This window comes from Candoia aspera, chromosome 1, assembly GCF_035149785.1.
Source record: "Candoia aspera isolate rCanAsp1 chromosome 1, rCanAsp1.hap2, whole genome shotgun sequence".
NCBI lineage: Eukaryota > Metazoa > Chordata > Lepidosauria > Squamata > Boidae > Candoia > Candoia aspera.
In genome coordinates, this window is record NC_086153.1 from 15,491,751 (window position 1) to 15,510,392 (window position 18,642).

Consider the following 18,642-nt stretch of genomic DNA (forward strand, 5'->3'; position numbering starts at 1 on the left):
TGCACAGACCCAGCATGTCCCAACAAAGGAAGGTTGCTGGACAAACAAGGGGCAACTTTACCCTGAAATAGTGTTTTCTGTTTTCTTTTTCCTAACATCCAGAATTCTCTGCAATGCAACTATCTCTAGTTTTAGCCAGGATGCTCCTGAATGTGCTGGAAACATCTGAGTGATTTATGCCACTTCTGTCATACATGTTAAATCACATGTTAAAGAAGAACAATAGTGCGATCAACTCAGTGACCCAACTTGGGAGTCTTGGTGCTTTAGGAAAGGCTCCTCCATTGTTGACCATTGGCATCAGCCACAAGGGTATGATTAAATTAAGCGACAATTGGGTCCAAAGCTCATAAGGGGTAGGGGACACCATTTTCGAAGGCAGCTTCCTGCAGTGGGAAGTCATCCCTTCTTGTAATAGGCTGTGAGAATAACCTTGAGGAGCAAGAGGAAGAGCTGCAACCAAGACAACAGTCAGCTAAAAGAAATCTGAGTCTGAAGCGGAAATGTAATTTGAGAAAATGTCTCATGCTTGACCTGCCATTGTTCTCTTGTAGATAATAGCAGGGAGAGGGGAGGCGGATTCAGACTTGCAAGATTTGGTTACTATAACCCTATAATAAAAGTAGTTTTAGTATTCATAACTTTGGCTTCCAAGTCTGGTCTACCTCAAAGGGCTGACATCAGTCTTGCTAGTCTGAAAGTGCCTCCCCCTCCCTGCCTTTTCCTACAAGAGAACTAGGGAGGGTCAAGTTTGAGACCTTTTCTCAAATTACATTCCTGCTTTGGACTCAGATTTCTCTTATCTGATCACTGTCTTGGTTGTGGCTCTTCCTCTTGTTCTTCAAGGTTATTCTCACAGCTCATTACACTTCTCCTGCTCAGTTCTCCAGGTGGTAGAGGCATGTCCTGTTTCATACTTATTCCCCAGTGCTTCCGAGCAAATGTGGTCAAAAGCCTTTGGTGAGACTGTCCCACGGCCCCTTCATCCTTCTAAGTGGCTTGCCTACCATGTGCCACCAAAGGCCACCAGTGGCTCTCCATCCTAGAAAAAAAATGTAACAGCTGGTTCTTATAACTGAACTGTTCAGATAATATCTCTGGATCAGCTAGGTCCTAGAAGCCCTGGTCACTGGAATTGCAAAAATTATACAAAAGGTTTACTCATGAATTTCTCCCAGCCTGGCAGTCTGGCACAGAACTGTGAAGTCTAAACAACTGTAGTACACCAAGTAAGGAGAACATTGCCATAAAACACCTCTCAGATTTGGGGAAATGTTTTCTGTCCAGTTTCCAGACAAGTTTATGCTGTCACATATCTGGGAACAAGTCTGTTGATGAGTTAGAATGCTTATCTATGTGGGACCATTTTTCTACAACCTAGTGTTCTCCAGATACAACTCCCACCATCCCCAGCCAGTCATCATAGTCCAAAAACCAAGGGAAATTTTCATATGTACTAGAATTAGTCTTATATTCCAATAGGTTAGAGATATGTTTCAAAGTAATGCTGGAAATGATTGATAGCTAACATCTTTTTTTTAATTCCATTTCTGTCAAATTTATTGAGGGCTATGCAGATTTTAAGTGCAAAACTGTCCTAAAAACTAAAGCATGATACTATTGATGAGAAATTGTTTCCTTTGATGACACATGCTATGTTTATTAATAAAATGAGGGCCTATGACAAATCATACAACAGTTCTTAAATGGCATAAACTACACAGATCTATTTTTAAATTTTGGGAACAACATGCTTTAATAACAGTTAAGTATATTGGATTAGGAAGGGGATATCCAAGAAGAAATCTCAACTCAGCCATCAAGACTTTTGAGAGAGAGAGAGAGAGTGTGTGTGTGTGTGTGTGTGCGCGCACGTGCGTGCTGGGCTCCAGCATCCATCATCCCCTATCTGTAAGCTAAATCACTGTGCTGGTGGGGACTATGGAAGTATGGTTCATCTGGAAGCTGCGGATTGCCATGCAACATGTCACCCAATTCCAAGTATCTTCATGGAATCTGCCAACTGGGTTCCATATGGTCCCCCACAAGTGTAGCTGCTTCTCTCCCCACTCCACTCACCTGGTGGTCCAGCCGGTCCTCTTTCACCAACCTCTCCCTTTTCCCCTTTCGGCCCTTGCAGTCCTGGTTTCCCAGCTGGTCCCGGGAGTCCTAAAAATACATAAGCATAAACATTTTGGCTCAAAGAGTGAGCAACTGTGCCAAGGACAAACAAAAGGGGTCTGTAAAGTATATTTTTCATGTTTACAAACATTCTAGTTATGTGTGTATATGTATCTTTATTACAGTCAAAAAACCTGAATGAGAAGCACAGCAAAATGTAAATATGACTTGCCTAATTAAGCAATCTAACTATAAAATATTCATCAATAGAAAACTGCTCATAACATATCAAGAATAATAATTCACACCTCCCTAATTAATTCACAAGTTGTGTTCTTAATTAATAAGCACTGCCAAAAATTGGGCTGCAGCAGGGGTCTCCTTGAAATTTCTATTACAAAACAAACATTTTACATATTCAGGATGAGATCTGTCTGGGACTATGTCTAATATGACCCAGATCAAGTCCAAGACAAACCTCTTTCTCTCACCACTGTCAAGTAATCTCAGTGGGCCCAGCACATATCTGAGACTGAGAGATAATATGAGAACGAAAGGAAAACCTTGGAGGAATGGTGGCATGAGGTATGTTTGGCATGGAGAAGAAAAGACTGCAGGAAGAGATTATGACTGTCTCCAAGGACCTGAAGGGCTGACATGTAGGAGACACTTTTCCAGAGTTCTTCCAGAAGTCAGGAAATAATGGATTTAAATTACAAAGAAGTACATTTTGGTTGGACACTGGGAAAAAATTCCTAAAGGTAAGGGCTGTTCAACAACGGAACAACCATCAGGAGATGGTAGTTTCTCTTCCTTCGCTGGAGGTGCTTAAACTGAACCTGGGTGGCTATCTGCCACAGGTACTATAGTAGTGGATTCCTGCATGGACGGGGTTGGACTAGATGATCCCCCAAACCCCTTCCAGCTCTTACATTCTATGATTCTCAGAGCAAAAAGTAAATCAGACCTTGCCAGTGGTTGAGTGTATAAAACATGCTTAACCAAGTTAATCAAAACTCTAGTGGCTCCATTTGCATAGCAAGTAAGTCTGACTGGTATGATTTTTGTTTAAGGGTTTGGTTTAGTGTGTGTGTTTGTGGGGGGGAGTTTAGCATGTTGTGTTCACCCACTTAAGGTTCAATGTGTAGTGAGAACCCATAAAATGGGTTAATTCAGTAACTAGGTTAAATACATTGGGCAAATGTACATAACTATTTCTCAGCCCAATGCCCTTCAAATGCATTGGGAAAAGCATAGCTGATCTGATTATTGTTAGGAAGTTAGGGTATGAGGTGAATTAATTGATGCCTGTTCTGAACTACATTCATTCAGTGATGAACCAGCGAGGCCATTAAGTCCCACACAGTCTGTTTCTCCACTGACATAATGAATATTTGTTATATACAACAAAACTAAAGGAATGCCTGTGTGCCATTAACTAATGCTTTGCTATATTAAAAATAAGGGTGCATTTAAAATGAGATTTGCAGGCTAAACAGTTATAACACTTTGAACAAGTAATATAATTTGCAGTGAGGAAATTAAGCTTTACACCTTCTCATTCACTTTTCAACTGTAGTACCTGCTCTCAATTCCCTTCCTCCTGTAATCCCACTTCTCCTACCCCCTTTCCCCATGTAGCCACCTTAACCATCCTTGAATCCTCTTTCCAGAGAACTCCTTTTCTACTACTCCTTTCTTTCTGCACTGCCATCCCCAGGAACATTTCTCCCCAAGAGCCATCTTTCACCCAATCAATTTTACCCCTTCTCTTCTGGAATTAAGGGACCAGACTTAGTAGATAGGGTCCCGGAAGAACTCTGGACAGAAGTTGGCAGCATTGTTCAGGAGGCGGCAACAAAATACATCCCAAAGAAAGAGAAAACCAAGAAGGCAAAATGGCTGTCTGCTAAGACACTAGAAGTAGCCCAAGAAAGAAGGAAAGCAAAAGGCAACAGTGATAGGGGGAGATATGCCCAATTAAATGCAAAATTCCAGAGGTTAGCCAGAAGAGATAAGGAATTATTTTTAAACAAGCAATGTGCGGAAGTGGAAGAAGACAATAGAATAGGAAGGACAAGAGACCTCTTCCAGAAAATTAGAAACATTGGAGGTAAATTCCAGGCCAAAATGGGTATGATCAAAAACAAAGATGGCAAGGACCTAACAGAAGAAGAAGAGATCAAGAAAAGGTGGCAAGAATATACGGAACACCTGTATAGGAAGGATAACAATATCGGGGATAGCTTTGACGGTATGGTCAGTGAGCTAGAGCCAGACATCCTGAAGAGTGAGGTTGAATGGGCCTTAAGAAGCATTGCTAATAACAAGGCAGCAGGAGACGACGGCATCCCAACTGAACTGTTCAAAATCTTGCAAGATGATGCTGTCAAGGTAATGCATGCTATATGCCAGCAAATTTGGAAAACACAAGAATGGCCATCAGATTGGAAAAAATCAACTTATATCCCCATACCAAAAAAGGGAAACACTAAAGAATGTTCAAACTATCGAACAGTGGCACTCATTTCACATGCCAATAAGGTAATGCTCAAGATCCTGCAAGGTAGACTTCAGCAGTTCATGGAGCGAGAATTGCCAGATGTACAAGCTGGGTTTAGAAAAGGCAGAGGAACTAGGGACCAAATTGCCAATATCCACTGGATAATGGAAAAAGCCAGGGAGTTTCAGAAAAACATCTATTTCTGTTTTATTGACTATTCTAAAGCCTTTGACTGTGTGGACCATAACAAATTGTGGCAAGTTCTTAGTGGTATGGGGATACCAAGTCATCTTGTCTGCCTCCTGAAGAATCTGTATAACGACCAAGTAGCAACAGTAAGAACAGACCACGGAACAACGGACTGGTTTAAGATTGGGAAAGGAGTACGGCAGGGCTGTATACTCTCACCCTACCTATTCAACTTGTATGCAGAACACATCATGCGACAAGCTGGGCTTGAGGAATCCAAGGCTGGAGTTAAAATCTCTGGAAGAAACATTAACAATCTCAGATATGCAGATGATACCACTTTGATGGCTGAAAGCAAAGAGGAACTGAGGAGCCTTATGATGAAGGTGAAAGAAGGAAGTGCAAAAGCTGACTTGCAGCTAAACCTCAAAAAAACCAAGATGATGGCAAGCAGCTTGATTGATAACTGGCAAATAGAGGGAGAAAATGTAGAAGCAGTGAAAGACTTTGTATTTCTGGGTGCGAAGATTACTGCAGATGCTGACTGCAGTCAGGAAATCAGAAGACGCTTAATCCTTGGGAGAAGAGCAATGACCAATCTTGATAAAATAGTTAAGAGCAGAGACATCACGCTGACAACAAAGGTCCACATAGTTAAAGCAATGGTGTTCCCTGTAGTAACATATGGCTGTGAGAGCTGGACCATAAGGAAGGCTGAGAGAAGGAAGATCGATGCTTTTGAACTGTGGTGTTGGAGGAAAATTCTGAGAGTGCCTTGGACTGCCAGAAGATCAAACCAGTCCATCCTCCAGGAAATCAAGCCAGACTGCTCACTTGAGGGAATGATATTCAAGGCAAAACTGAAATACTTTGGCCACATAATGAGAAGACAGGACACCCTGGAGAAGATGCTGATGCTAGGGAGAGTGGAGGGCAAAAGGAAGAGGGGCCGACCAAGGGTAAGGTGGATGGATGATATTCTAGAGGTGATGGACTCATCCCTGGGGGAGCTGGGGGTGTTGACGACTGACAGGAAGCTCTGGCGTGGGCTGGTCCATGAAGTCACGAAGAGTCGGAAGCGACTAAACGAATAAACAACAACAACTTCCCTTTTGCCACCCCTTCCATGTCACCCAGCAATCTTCTTCCTAGATCACCTCACCATTGGCATCTGCCAGAGGGTTGGAAGAGAGAGCAAGTGCTGTTACATATATCATGAGAAAGTACCACTGACGTGCTAACATCATTACTACTGGCAGAAAGAAGGCTTAAAAGAAAGACTGCCTCAGCCTTTGCTTACTCTTTTCCTAGGCTTATCCTTCAGTGTGTGTGTGTGTGTGTGTGTGAGAGAGAGAGAGAGAGAGAGAGAGAGAGAGAGAGAGAGAGAGAGGCAAGGGCAGGGAAATGATGAAGTCATATCCTTGCAACCTATCCATTACTATCTCAACCAAGGGAAGCTGGCAAAAGAGGTCCAGTAGCATCCACAGAGGAGCTAAAATAGTCAGTTGGATGAAAGCAGCATCACACTGTCATGACACAAGCCTCACCTCTTTTATACATGCTCATGATGTCACATACAAGTCCAAAAGGAGCAGCGTGATGCTGCTTTCATCATTTTGACAAAAGTGGCTGGAGTTGTGAAAACCCATGTGTCTAACCATTTTAGATTAGTGAATATTGGGAACAGCTTATTCTCAGAGCTGACTGCATAGGTGAAGACTTCTCTCTCTATGGATGTCCAACAGGCTTTCTATTTTTCTTGGAAAAGGTCTAGAGACTGCTTTTTCCCAAATGGTTGGTTGGTAGGTTGGTTGGTTGGTTGGTTGGTTGGTTGGTTGGTTGGTTACTTACTTACTTACTTACTTACTTACATACATACATACATACATACATACATAAATAAATAAATAAGAAAGAGACTTGTGTGGCAAATGATAATGTTATAACTAATGACTAAATTTTTTGGCCTGAACCCAGACTTAGTGTTATTTGATTGAAACAGTGGACCTTTAAGTCTAATGCAGAAAAAAGGACAGAACTGGCTTATGAAGTAATACATGGTGTTTCCCATTTTTATTAAAATCAGATGCCCAGGAAGAGAACATGAGGCAATCTGCTCACCAACAGGTCCCGCTGGTTTCCTCAGGGCTGTTCCTGGATTAGCTAGTGGAATAGCATCAGGCACCAAATCATCATACCAAGTGGCTGTAGTTCTCGTCATCGGAAGATCATTGTCTGAAGGTGAAACTCGTTCTGCAGCCTCAAGTAAAAGGATCTGGACGGAAAGCATAATGGTCAAAACAAATGATATACATGAAAGTGACATGGAGATAATCATACCAAGTTCTTTTGAGCAGGACATGGTGTTTACATGGAAATCAGGACCATGAACAGCTCCTAATCAGCCCTTGAGGACTGGACCTGGCCTGATTGATGTTGTCTCAGCAGAGAACAGGAATCAAGGGAATAATCTCTATAAGCTGATAAGCACAGGGGTCTTACAAGGGGGAAAGTGATGTCACACATACCTTGACTTCACCATGCAAATGTACTGATTATGTACTGTGTCATGACTGATGCACATTATATAGCTCACGTTATTTGTGTGATGATATCATGATGCATGTTACATCTACCAGACACCTATGCAGATCTCTCCCTGAAACAGCCAATAATTGCCTTTAAAGAATTCTTACTTAATTTTATAATCCAACTCTTTTGGATTGCTGGGCACATTTAGACCTTTGAGGACATGTGCATTTTGAGACAAATTGTGGGTGGTGTACAAAATGGTTGGAATAGTGGGGCATAGTTTACTAGATAGTACAGATTTACCAGATGCTACCTGTTACCCCTTCAGCAAAGGATTGTTACCTTGTCGTGGTGCTGGAGCTTGAGCAGCTCAATGATGCCATGAGCTAAACCGTGAAGGGCCACCCAAGACGGGAAGGTCATGACAGAGAGGTCAGACTAAATGCGATCCCTGGGGAAGGTAATGGCAACCCACCCCAGTATTCTTGCCGTGAAAACTAAATGGATCAGTACAACCAGAGATATGTCGGTATACCATCGGAAGGTGAGACCCCCAGGTCGGAAGATGGTCAAAATGCTACTGGGGAGGAATAGAGGATGAGCTCAACTAGCCCCAGACGTGATGACGCAGCTAGCTCAAAGCCGAAAGGACGGCTAGCGGCCGACGGTGCTGGTGGTGAACGGCGAATCCGATGTTCTAAGGATCAACACACCATTGGAACCTGGAATGTAAGATCTATGAGCCAGGGCAAATTGGATGTGGTTATTGGTGAGATGTCAAGATTAAAGATAGACATTCTGGGCGTCAGTGAACTGAAATGGACTGGAATGGGCCACTTCACATCAAATGACCACCAGATCTACTACTGTGGACAAGAGGACCACAGAAGAAATGGAGTAGCCTTCATAATTAATAGTAAAGTGGCTAAAGCAGTGCTTGGATACAACCCAAAAAATGACAGAATGATCTCAATTCGAATTCAGGGCAAGCCATCTAACATCACAGTGATCCAAATATACGCCCCAACCACAAATGCTGAAGAAGCTGAAGTAGAGCAGTTCTATGAGGATCTGCAGCACCTACTGGACAACACGCCTAAAAGAGATGTTATTTTCATCACAGGAGACTGGAATGCTAAGGTGGGCAGTCAAATGACACCTGGAATTACAGGTAAGCATGGCCTGGGAGAACAAAATGAAGCAGGACATAGGCTGATAGAATTTTGCCAAGACAATTCACTCTGCATAACAAACACTCTCTTCCAACAACCTAAGAGACGGCTTTATACATGGACTTCACCAGATGGACAACACCGAAATCAGATTGATTACATCCTTTGCAGCCAAAGGTGGCGGACATCTGTACAGTCGGTAAAAACAAGGCCTGGAGCTGACTGTAGTTCAGATCACGAACTTCTTCTTGCACAATTTAGGATCAGACTAAAGAGATTAGGGAAGACCCACAGATCAGCTAGATATGAGCTCACTAATATTCCTAAGGAATATGCAGTGGAGGTGAAGAATAGATTTAAGGGACTGGACTTAGTAGATAGGGTCCCGGAAGAACTCTGGACAGAAGTTGGCAGCATTGTTCAGGAGGCGGCAACAAAATACATCCCAAAGAAAGAGAAAACCAAGAAGGCAAAATGGCTGTCTGCTGAGACACTAGAAGTAGCCCAAGAAAGAAGGAAAGCAAAAGGCAACAGTGATAGGGGGAGATATACCCAATTAAATGCAAAATTCCAGAGGTTAGCCAGAAGAGATAAGGAATTATTTTTAAACAAGCAATGCGCGGAAGTGGAAGAAGACAATAGAATAGGAAGGACAAGAGACCTCTTCCAGAAAATTAGAAACATTGGAGGTAAATTCCAGGCAAAAATGGGTATGATCAAAAACAAAGATGGCAAGGACCTAACAGAAGAAGAAGAGATCAAGAAAAGGTGGCAAGAATATACAGAAGACCTGTATAGGAAGGATAACAATATCGGGGATAGCTTTGACGGGGTGGTCAGTGAGCTAGAGCCAGACATCCTGAAAAGTGAGGTTGAGTGGGCCTTAAGAAGCATTGCTAATAACAAGGCAACAGGAGACGACGGCATCCCAGCTGAACTATTCAAAATCTTGCAAGATGATGCTGTCAAGGTAATGCATGCTATATGCCAGCAAATGTGGAAAACACAAGAATGGCCATCAGACTGGAAAAAATCAACTTATATCCCCATACCAAAAAAGGGAAACACTAAAGAATGTTCAAACTATCGAACAGTGGCACTCATTTCACATGCCAGTAAGGTAATGCTCAAGTTCCTGCAAGGTAGACTTCAGCAGTTCATGGAGCGAGAATTGCCAGATGTACAAGCTGGGTTTAGAAAAGGCAGAGGAACTAGAGACCAAATTGCCAATATCCGCTGGATAATGGAAAAAGCCAGGGAGTTTCAGAAAAACATCTCTTTCTGTTTTATTGACTATTCTAAAGCCTTTGACTGTGTGGACCATAACAAATTGTGGCAAGTTCTTAGTGGTATGGGGATACCAAGTCATCTTGTATGCCTCCTGAAGAATCTGTATAACGACCAAGTAGCAACAGTAAGAACAGACCACGGAACAACAGACTGGTTTAAGATTGGGAAAGGAGTACGGCAGGGCTGTATCCTCTCACCCTACCTATTCAACTTGTACGCAGAACACATCATGCGACAAGCTGGGCTTGAGGAATCCAAGGCTGGAGTTAAAATCTCTGGAAGAAACATTAACAATCTCAGATATGCAGATGATACCACTTTGATGGCTGAAAGCGAAGAGGAACTGAGGAGCCTTATGATGAAGGTGAAAGAAGAAAGTGCAAAAGCTGGTTTGCAGCTAAACCTCAAAAAAACCAAGATTATGGCAACCAGCTTGATTGATAACTGGCAAATAGAGGAGAAAATGTAGAAGCAGTGAAAGACTTTGTATTTCTAGGTGCGAAGATTACTGCAGATGCTGACTGCAGTCAGGAAATCAGAAGACGCTTAATCCTTGGAAGAAGAGCAATGACAAATCTCGATAAAATAGTTAAGAGCAGAGACATCACACTGACAACAAAGGTCCGCATAGTTAAAGCAATGGTGTTCCCCGTAGTAACATATGGTTGCGAGAGCTGGACCATAAGGAAGGCTGAGCGAAGGAAGATCGATGCTTTTGAACTGTGGTGTTGGAGGAAAATTCTGAGAGTGCCTTGGACTGCCAGAAGATCAAACCAGTCTATCCTCCAGGAAATAAAGCCAGACTGCTCACTTGAGGGAATGATATTAAAGGCCAAACTGAAATACTTTGGCCACATAATGAGAAGACAGGACACCCTGGAGAAGATGCTGATGCTAGGGAGAGTGGAAGGCAAAAGGAAGAGGGGCCGACCAAGGGCAAGGTGGATGGATGATATTCTAGAGGTGACGGACTCGTCCCTGGGGGAGCTGGGGGTGTTGACGACCGACAGGAAGCTCTGGCGTGGGCTGGTCCATGAAGTCACGAAGAGTCGGAAGCGACTAAACGAATAAACAACAACAAACCTGTTACCCCTTCTACAACTCTGTCCTGCAGGACACTCTTCACTACCTGTGCTTTATTTTTCTCCATTTTCTACACAGTCCAAATGAAGTAATAATCTGTAGTTCCCCCCGATTTTTTGTTCTAAGAAAGCTTGTTTATGGGACTTCCAGCATTCTCGGAGATAATGATGATGCTAGAGGCTGGCCTTTCCCAGCTACTTTCTTATAATTAAAAAGGTTTTTTTTAATGTAAAAAGTTAGGAAGATTGTGGAGCCTGTCAAGCACCACAGGAGATATCCATGGACATACTCTGAACTGGGGATCTCAGTTATAATCAGTTTTGTGAAGTTGGGGAGGTGGAGATACTGATGAAAGTAAGTTCAAGGATGAGGATAGGGCCTTGTCTTCTCACAAGATATCCAAGGTTCTCCACTAATTCATTGAGGTTTATTCAGAGAATTGAGCCTAATTCATTGAGGCTTATTCAGAGAATTTGCATAGGCCTGGTACATTCTGGGGAATAAGCAGAAGGTCACCACAAGCATCAGAGAAATGGGACTTTGTCTCATCAGCTCGATAGCAGCCTGTGTGCCTAATAGTGTGCAAAAACTTAAATCTATTATCTTCCCTCCCTCCTTTTTCTGTTTCTTTTCTCCTTTTCCCCTTCTTTAGCATATAGGTCACTTGTTTTATTTTTGTCTTTCCAGGAGAATCTAGACAAAGTAGGGTACAAAGGAAGGACCTCTGTGGATTTGCACAATCTTCGAGAGACACATAGACATGGACAAGGAGGTAAGTACTGTGGTGACCTGCAAGGTATGCACCATGTTTGTGTACCTGCCTGAGGAGGACTCCAACTACATTCATTGCATTGTTGGAGAAGAAAGTAGAGGGGCAGAAGCTTAACAGGCAAGATGGGGAGTTTCTGGACAGGGCAGAAGGATGTCTCAAAAATAACCCAGGAAGGAGGAGATTATTACAAAGAAAATAGGAGCCTCAGAGGAAGAAGGCTTGCAGCATGTAATTGGAAAGTCCAAGAAAACCAGGAGACAGTCCCTGTCAGTGGAGCTGCACACTCAGTTTCAGGCATTCCACTTGGAGGAAGACTTACACACTTCTAGAGAAGGTTTTCACCCAGCGTTCCAGGAACAGGAAGGAGAAAAGTCAGATTGCCATGGAGACAAAGAATCCAATGACTTCCTCAGAGAGAAAAAAACATGTGGTAGTGATGGGTGACTCACTGCTCAGAGGAACAGAGTTGACAATCTGCAGATCAGACATGATATCAAGAGAAGTGTGTTGTCTCCTACATGCAAAGTTCCAAGATGTGTCAGAGAGACTGACTTACGGACTATTATCCCTTTCTGCTGTTTCATGTTAGAACAAAAGACCCTGTGAGAAATTGCCTGGAAGAAATGCGAGAGACTATGAGGAACAGGATGGCATCCATACTTCCAACTGATGGTCACGGCCCAAGGAAGGAATGGAGGATTCTGAACCATTGGCTCAAGGGATGGTGACCTCAAGAAAACTTCGGATTCTTTGGATCACAGTCTTTAGTACCCACTGGAAGGGCTTCTGGGGACAGATGGGCTGCACCTCACAAAAACTGAGAAGTATGTCTTCGGAAAACATCTTCTTAAAGCCATCTGAAGAGCAAGGGAATACAGAGAATAACTTCAAAGATGTTAAGAGGCTTGGAGGCTAAATCCTATAAATTGCAGTTAAAGGAACTTGGTACATTTAGCCTATATGGCTGCGAGAGCTGGACCATAAGGAAGGCTGAGCGAAGGAAGATCGATGCTTTTGAACTGTGGTGTTGGAGGAAAATTCTGAGAGTGCCTTGGACTGCAAGAAGATCCAACCAGTCCATCCTCCAGGAAATCAAGCCAGACTGCTCACTTGAGGGAATGATATTAAAGGCAAAACTGAAATACTTTGGCCACATAATGAGAAGACAGGACACCCTGGAGAAGATGCTGATGCTAGGGAGAGTGGAAGGCAAAAGGAAGAGGGGCCGACCAAGGGCAAGGTGGATGGATGATATTCTAGAGGTGACGGACTCGTCCCTGGGGGAGCTGGGGGTGTTGACGACCGACAGGAAGCTCTGGCGTGGGCTGGTCCATGAAGTCACGAAGAGTCGGAAGCGACTAAACGAATAAACAACAAAACATTTAGCCTATAGAAGAGAAGGCTAAGGGAAAGCATGATGGCAGTCTTCTAATACATGAGCCTTCCAATTTCATACAGGGCAAATAGTGTGGATTTATTTTCCATAGTAGCCGAGGGTAAGACAAGAACCAATGGGTGAAGTGCTACAGAGAGAGATGCAAACTTGAAGTAAGAGGAGTTTCCTGAATGTGAGAGCTATTAAGCAGTGGAACAGCCTGCCTCCTAAAGTCATGGGTGCTCGATTCCTGGAGGTTTTCAAGAAAAGATTGGACAGCCATTTGTCCTGGATGGTATGAGGATTCCTGCATTGGGCAGGGGGTTGGACTAGAAGATCTCCAAGGTCCCTTCGAACCCTAGGATTCTATTAATTATTCTCTTCTGAGCTTCTGTCTTGGAATTGTGGGTGGGACTTGCCATCAGTATAGATCCTATACAAGTTTTCTGTTCTAATTCCCGGAAACAATATCTTAGCTAATAACCTCTGATTGCCTTTGCTATGCCTTTTTCTTGAATTTTGAATTTGATTCTATAACCTCAAGCAGCTCTAACAGGAACCACCTTTACAAGCAGAGAAGACAATCCTGAGTTAGATGAACCAATGGACATGTCCTGTTCAGACTATGCAGCCAGGCAAGGTTTTATAAAACACTCTTTATTAAATAACTATTCACAATAATTAAGTCCTTGAATACGAAGACTCAATCAAGAAACCCAACTGGGCACAACAGACAGTGAAACAGGACTCTCACTGGACAGATAGACTGGGTGCAGCTGGAACACAGTGTGCTGAAGGCAACAGATCTCGAAATGGAACAGTGTGCTGGAGCTGTTCTGACGCTGGATCGCTGGCAACCTGGAACTGAATCATGTCTGAATGCGGCAACTGGAGCTTGGAAGCAGGACTCAAACTCAAGACAAGGCTAGACTCAGCTGGAAGATCTGGACTAGGCGGGATTCTCAGGACTGCAAACTTGGAGCAAAGCTTGGAGCAAAACTGGACTCAACTGGAAACCCTGGACTAGGTGGAATTTTTGGGACTGGGAACTTGGAATAAGGCTGGAAACTGGAAGCAAGGCTGGACTCAGCTGGAAGCCCCAGACTAGGCTGGATTCCCTGGACTGGAAACTTGGTGCAAGGCTTGGAGCTTGGAACAAGGCTGGACTTGGCTGAAAGCCCTGGACTAGGCTGGATTCTCTGAACTGAAGGCTTGGAACAGGACTGGACTCGGCTGGAGACCTCGGACTGGACTGGCAACCAGATCCTGAGCAAGATAGATGTGAAATTCCTGAACGTGACTGAGTGGACAAAGCCCCGTTACTCCAGGGCAAGGGCGAACGGCAACACGAGTTTCTGAGCGTGGCTACGCTGCTGGGAAGATTGCGGAGGTTCAAGGCTGGAGGCAAGGTGGAAGCTGCTGGGCGTGGCTGACGCTGATTCCTCGATTGTAGCAGACACAGGATTCAATCCCTCCTCATAGTGGAGCAAAGGTGCTGGTTCCTCTTCGGCAACAGACACTGTCTCCGACATCGGTAGGGACTCTTCTTCCGAAGCTGCAGGCTTGGAGGATTGGTTGTCTCCAGCAGCCCGCCCTTCACCCGGCTGCCTTTTATGCCTGTCTTTGGAGCGCTTGGAGTCTCCTGTAGCCAATCGGGCTGCCTTCTCCTGTGCACACTTTTCAGCCCATCATTGGCATGCACTAATTGGAGGATTCAAATCCTCCCCCAAATCTTGCCCAATCAGCACCATGGATTCCTCCCATGCTGCTGACTCATCCTGGAGTTTCGTTTTCCCGATTTCAGCCCAGAAAGTTTCCAATTCCCCCTCTGACTCAGAAAGAGTTTCACTTTCCGAGTCAGAGGCAGGCAAGGCAGGCTTGGTTCTGACAGGACATAAGGCAGCTGCAAATGTTTTATACTGTACATAATTTACCATCCTTGTTTGGTAGTTTCTGACCTTTAAGTCTGCAATCGTAGGCCCATTTACCTATGAGTAAGCATGATTTAATTCATTGGGATTTATTTCTGAGTAGATGTGGATAGGACTGCATTTCATCTCATCTAGCTGTGCACAGTTATTAAGAAAAATGTGTTTAAATTAAATGGTGGAACAAGACACTCTATTATGTCTTAAATAAATAAGCACAAGCCTTTTAATGATATGGGGAAAAGTTATAATTTGGAGCCTGGCAGAGAGAGAGGATTATGTTACAAGAAAGAGTGATCATGCAAAAACTATGTGGTCCTTTAGCAATCACACAAGGAATCAATCATATCTAGCATTTGTGTAATCTTATTTCCTCACATCCAGGACACCACAGTCTATGCCCTCCACTGGGATGCGTGATATCAGCTCAGATCAGATAACTGCAAGTTTTCAAGGATCGATCTAAAACTTAGATTTCTAACAGACTATCCATAATCCACCAATGGATTTTACTAAAAGATATGGGCAGATAGGACAATAAAAAAGGGGCTCCAGAGAATTTGGCAAATGTATAGAGTCCTGGAAGCATTGTACATTGTGAAATCTAATATCTAAGTATAGTTTAAAATAGCATACGTGTACTATATGCAGCCACGTACGTGCAAGGCTTCATGGTTGGTCAGATGCTGGTGGCCTTGGAAAGGAAGATCCACATAACCAAATAACAACAGAGACAGAAGAAAGGACAAAGAGGTAGATCTGAGGAAAAGGAAGACGTATACAGGGCAAAAATAGCTCCCTGGAAGCACTAATAATGGAACTAAAGCTTTAATTTTTTTTTAGCATACAGTGCAAAGGCAGGAGTCACTGCAGAAGGCCTTGATGATTGGAAAAATCAAAGGCAATAAAAGAAGAGGCCCCTAGAAAACACCATCACTGATGTCACAAGCATAAGCTTATAACTGAAGGTAGCAGTTACTGATAGTCTTAGCAACGGGTCACGTCATCCTGTCATAGACAGTCAGAAACAAATGAACAATTTAACAAACAGGGCAAAGAAAAGGACTACATCTTAAAAATCCTTTTAAATTGGGTATATCTGACATTGCCAGCTGCTCTGTTTAAGACCAGTTCTGAAGGAGCATTGCCGTCATGTCCTCTCTGAGAGCTGTTCCTGCTCTTCAAGCTTCCAGTCCTCAACTTTACAGAATGGTTTTAGTGCCTTTGCTATTAACCCCGATTTGCCTTGTCTTGTGAGCAGCTTCCCAGCTGCTGATCTGTTGCTATTCACCCCAATTTGTACAATAGACTATCTGATGCCTGACCTTTAGCTTCATAAACAACAACCTATGGCCTTTTGTACTGGTATCAAAGCAAGATTACATAAGTCAGGGTTGGAGATCTTAAAAGTCTATGCACATAGTATCTTTCCTAAGCAACATTTGCCTGAAGTTGAACTTTGAAAGACCAAATCTCCTGGACTAAAGCACCAACAACTTTATCTCTTTTGGTGAGTTCTCACTTGGGATGGTCCCTAAGTCATGTGGCAGGACCAGCTCAACTCAATTGGTCTAGGAAATCTCACATAAAAGAAAATTCTCAATCATCCCCATCCTCAGCCAGTTAGTCACTGGCTCTAGCAGCTAGGTCTGATGGGAAATGTAGTGCAGCAGGGAAAGCTAAGTCTTTAACACCAGTTACTGTGCCACAGACTGTACAAAGGGAACATACTAGGCATGGAAATCTTGAGGCCCTAAACAGCTGCAGGGCTGGTGACCAACTCAGCAAAAAGCTGCAGCTGAGGACAAGAGAGTGCATGAGAAAGGGAATAGCTTGAGGACTGTATTAGTCAACGTAAGATAAAACCTTCCATGTTTGGGTGGGGAGAGTCAACTCAGCAGCATCTGGACACTATAATATGGAGGAGAAACAAAGAAAGAAGCTTCAGTTCTCAGAGCAAGGCTGAGTTCATGGGAATGGACTGTAAACCCAGATGCCTCCCCAGCATACCTGAGCAAAATGCCAACAGACTTGGGATTGAGATTTATGGAAGTCTTTGTCAACTTGAATATAAGGCCTGCTTCTCATTTCTTTGACTTGGGTTAATTTTAGTTAGTGGCAGATGTGGAGAAAATTGTCGCTTCTGGACTTTTCAGATTCTCCTTGTTTCCTTAAAGTAGAAGCAGCAGAGATGTTATCCTCCGACCTCCACTAAAATCTAGGGCTGAGATTCATTCATCTCTCCCTCTATGAAAAGGGCCCCTAGCTTGCTGTACAAACAAATCCTGGTTTCTTTCTGCCCACCCCACAGTAACTTTGATAACATGTAGTGTTATGATTTTGACGAAAGAAAGAAAGCTGGCATCATACAAGACCAGAATCGATGGGTTGAAACTTCATGGAAGTAGATTCAAATGAGATATTAGGAGGAATTTCCTGATGGTAAGAGCTTCAAATAGAAGAGGTTGGTCTTAAGACTGTTGGAGATTAAAACATTCTATGTGTGCGTGTGAACATTCCTGAGAGTAGAAATCTGACCTGAGCAATTATTAGTGAAGCAGGATATAACTATAACAGAAGAGATGTATTTATAGGGAATGGGTTATAGGAATAGATAAAGTTAGCACCTAGCTAGATATATACTACCAGAAGGAGAATCAAAGAGCATGTGCTCTGCGGATGTGTACTTTGGAAGAAAGGCAGAAGGAAGTGACCTCAGATAAGGAACCTGATAGATAAAAGGGGACACAGAGTCAGTCCTTAATGCTATCTATACCCTACTGCCCTCTTGTGGTCAGTAGGTCAAGAGGCACTGAAGAGTCAATGCTGTTCAATTCACACCTCCAATGATAAAGTGGCATATTCCTTCTCAGTGGTCATCTTCAGACAGAGGCTGGATAGCCATCTGTTTAAAATGCTTTCTTAGATTCTGCATTGAGCAGGGGGATGAATAGGTGCCTTCTGAGACCTTGTCTGGCTCTATGATTCTAAGCATTCTGAAAGATACTTCTAGTCATACATTAGAGAATGGTTGAAGTCTTTTAAATGTGGCTCTGGGAGATGCTCCAGAAATATGGGACAGGATATTTTAGGACGGCTGAGAGCAACGAAGGTAGATGAAGGTCAAAGGCAGGGAGAATTCTTAACTATCCAAATGTTTTCCTGAAGAATTTACTTACTTTGGCTTCTAAGATATTCAGCCTTTCTGTCATGTCTGTGAGCTTCGTGCAATTCATACATTCTAGAAGAAGAAAAAAAACATTGGGTTTGTTACAACATATGGTTAAAATAAATGAACAACTGATATTGATCATGTTTTAATTTCATTTTAATTATTGCAATGTACTGTTTGTGCTTAGCTTTTCAATAAAAAGAAATCCCCGGGGGGGGGGGAATTGTAATGATTTATTAACACAGTAACAGTTCAAAAACAATATACATTCCTATGTTGAATGCAAGTAAGTAGATGGTTGGTTTCATAAAAGAAGAAGATGGACGATCACTCTAGCATTTAAAGAAGTAGTCTATAAATCAAGCAGGCCTGGAAATAATAAATGATAAAACAATGGAGATTATTTCTTTTTTTCATCAAGATCACTTGCTGGAGAACAGGGATTAGGCAACGGGGTGGCAGACTACAGTTCCCATTAGTACCAAACAACATGGCCAATGAATGA

General features: G+C 43.0%; 1 long non-coding RNA gene across 1 annotated transcript; it reads right to left on the minus strand.

Moving 5' to 3' along the window:
* Positions 1–2,078: 2,078 nt before the first annotated feature.
* On the minus strand, positions 2,079–18,208 carry LOC134489678 (uncharacterized). The gene is made up of 3 exons (XR_010067166.1): positions 18,145–18,208; positions 6,935–7,088; positions 2,079–2,169 (listed from the first exon to the last, which is right to left on the minus strand). It is a non-coding gene; the product is annotated as an uncharacterized LOC134489678 (long non-coding RNA).
* Between the last annotated feature and the right edge of the window lie 434 nt (positions 18,209–18,642).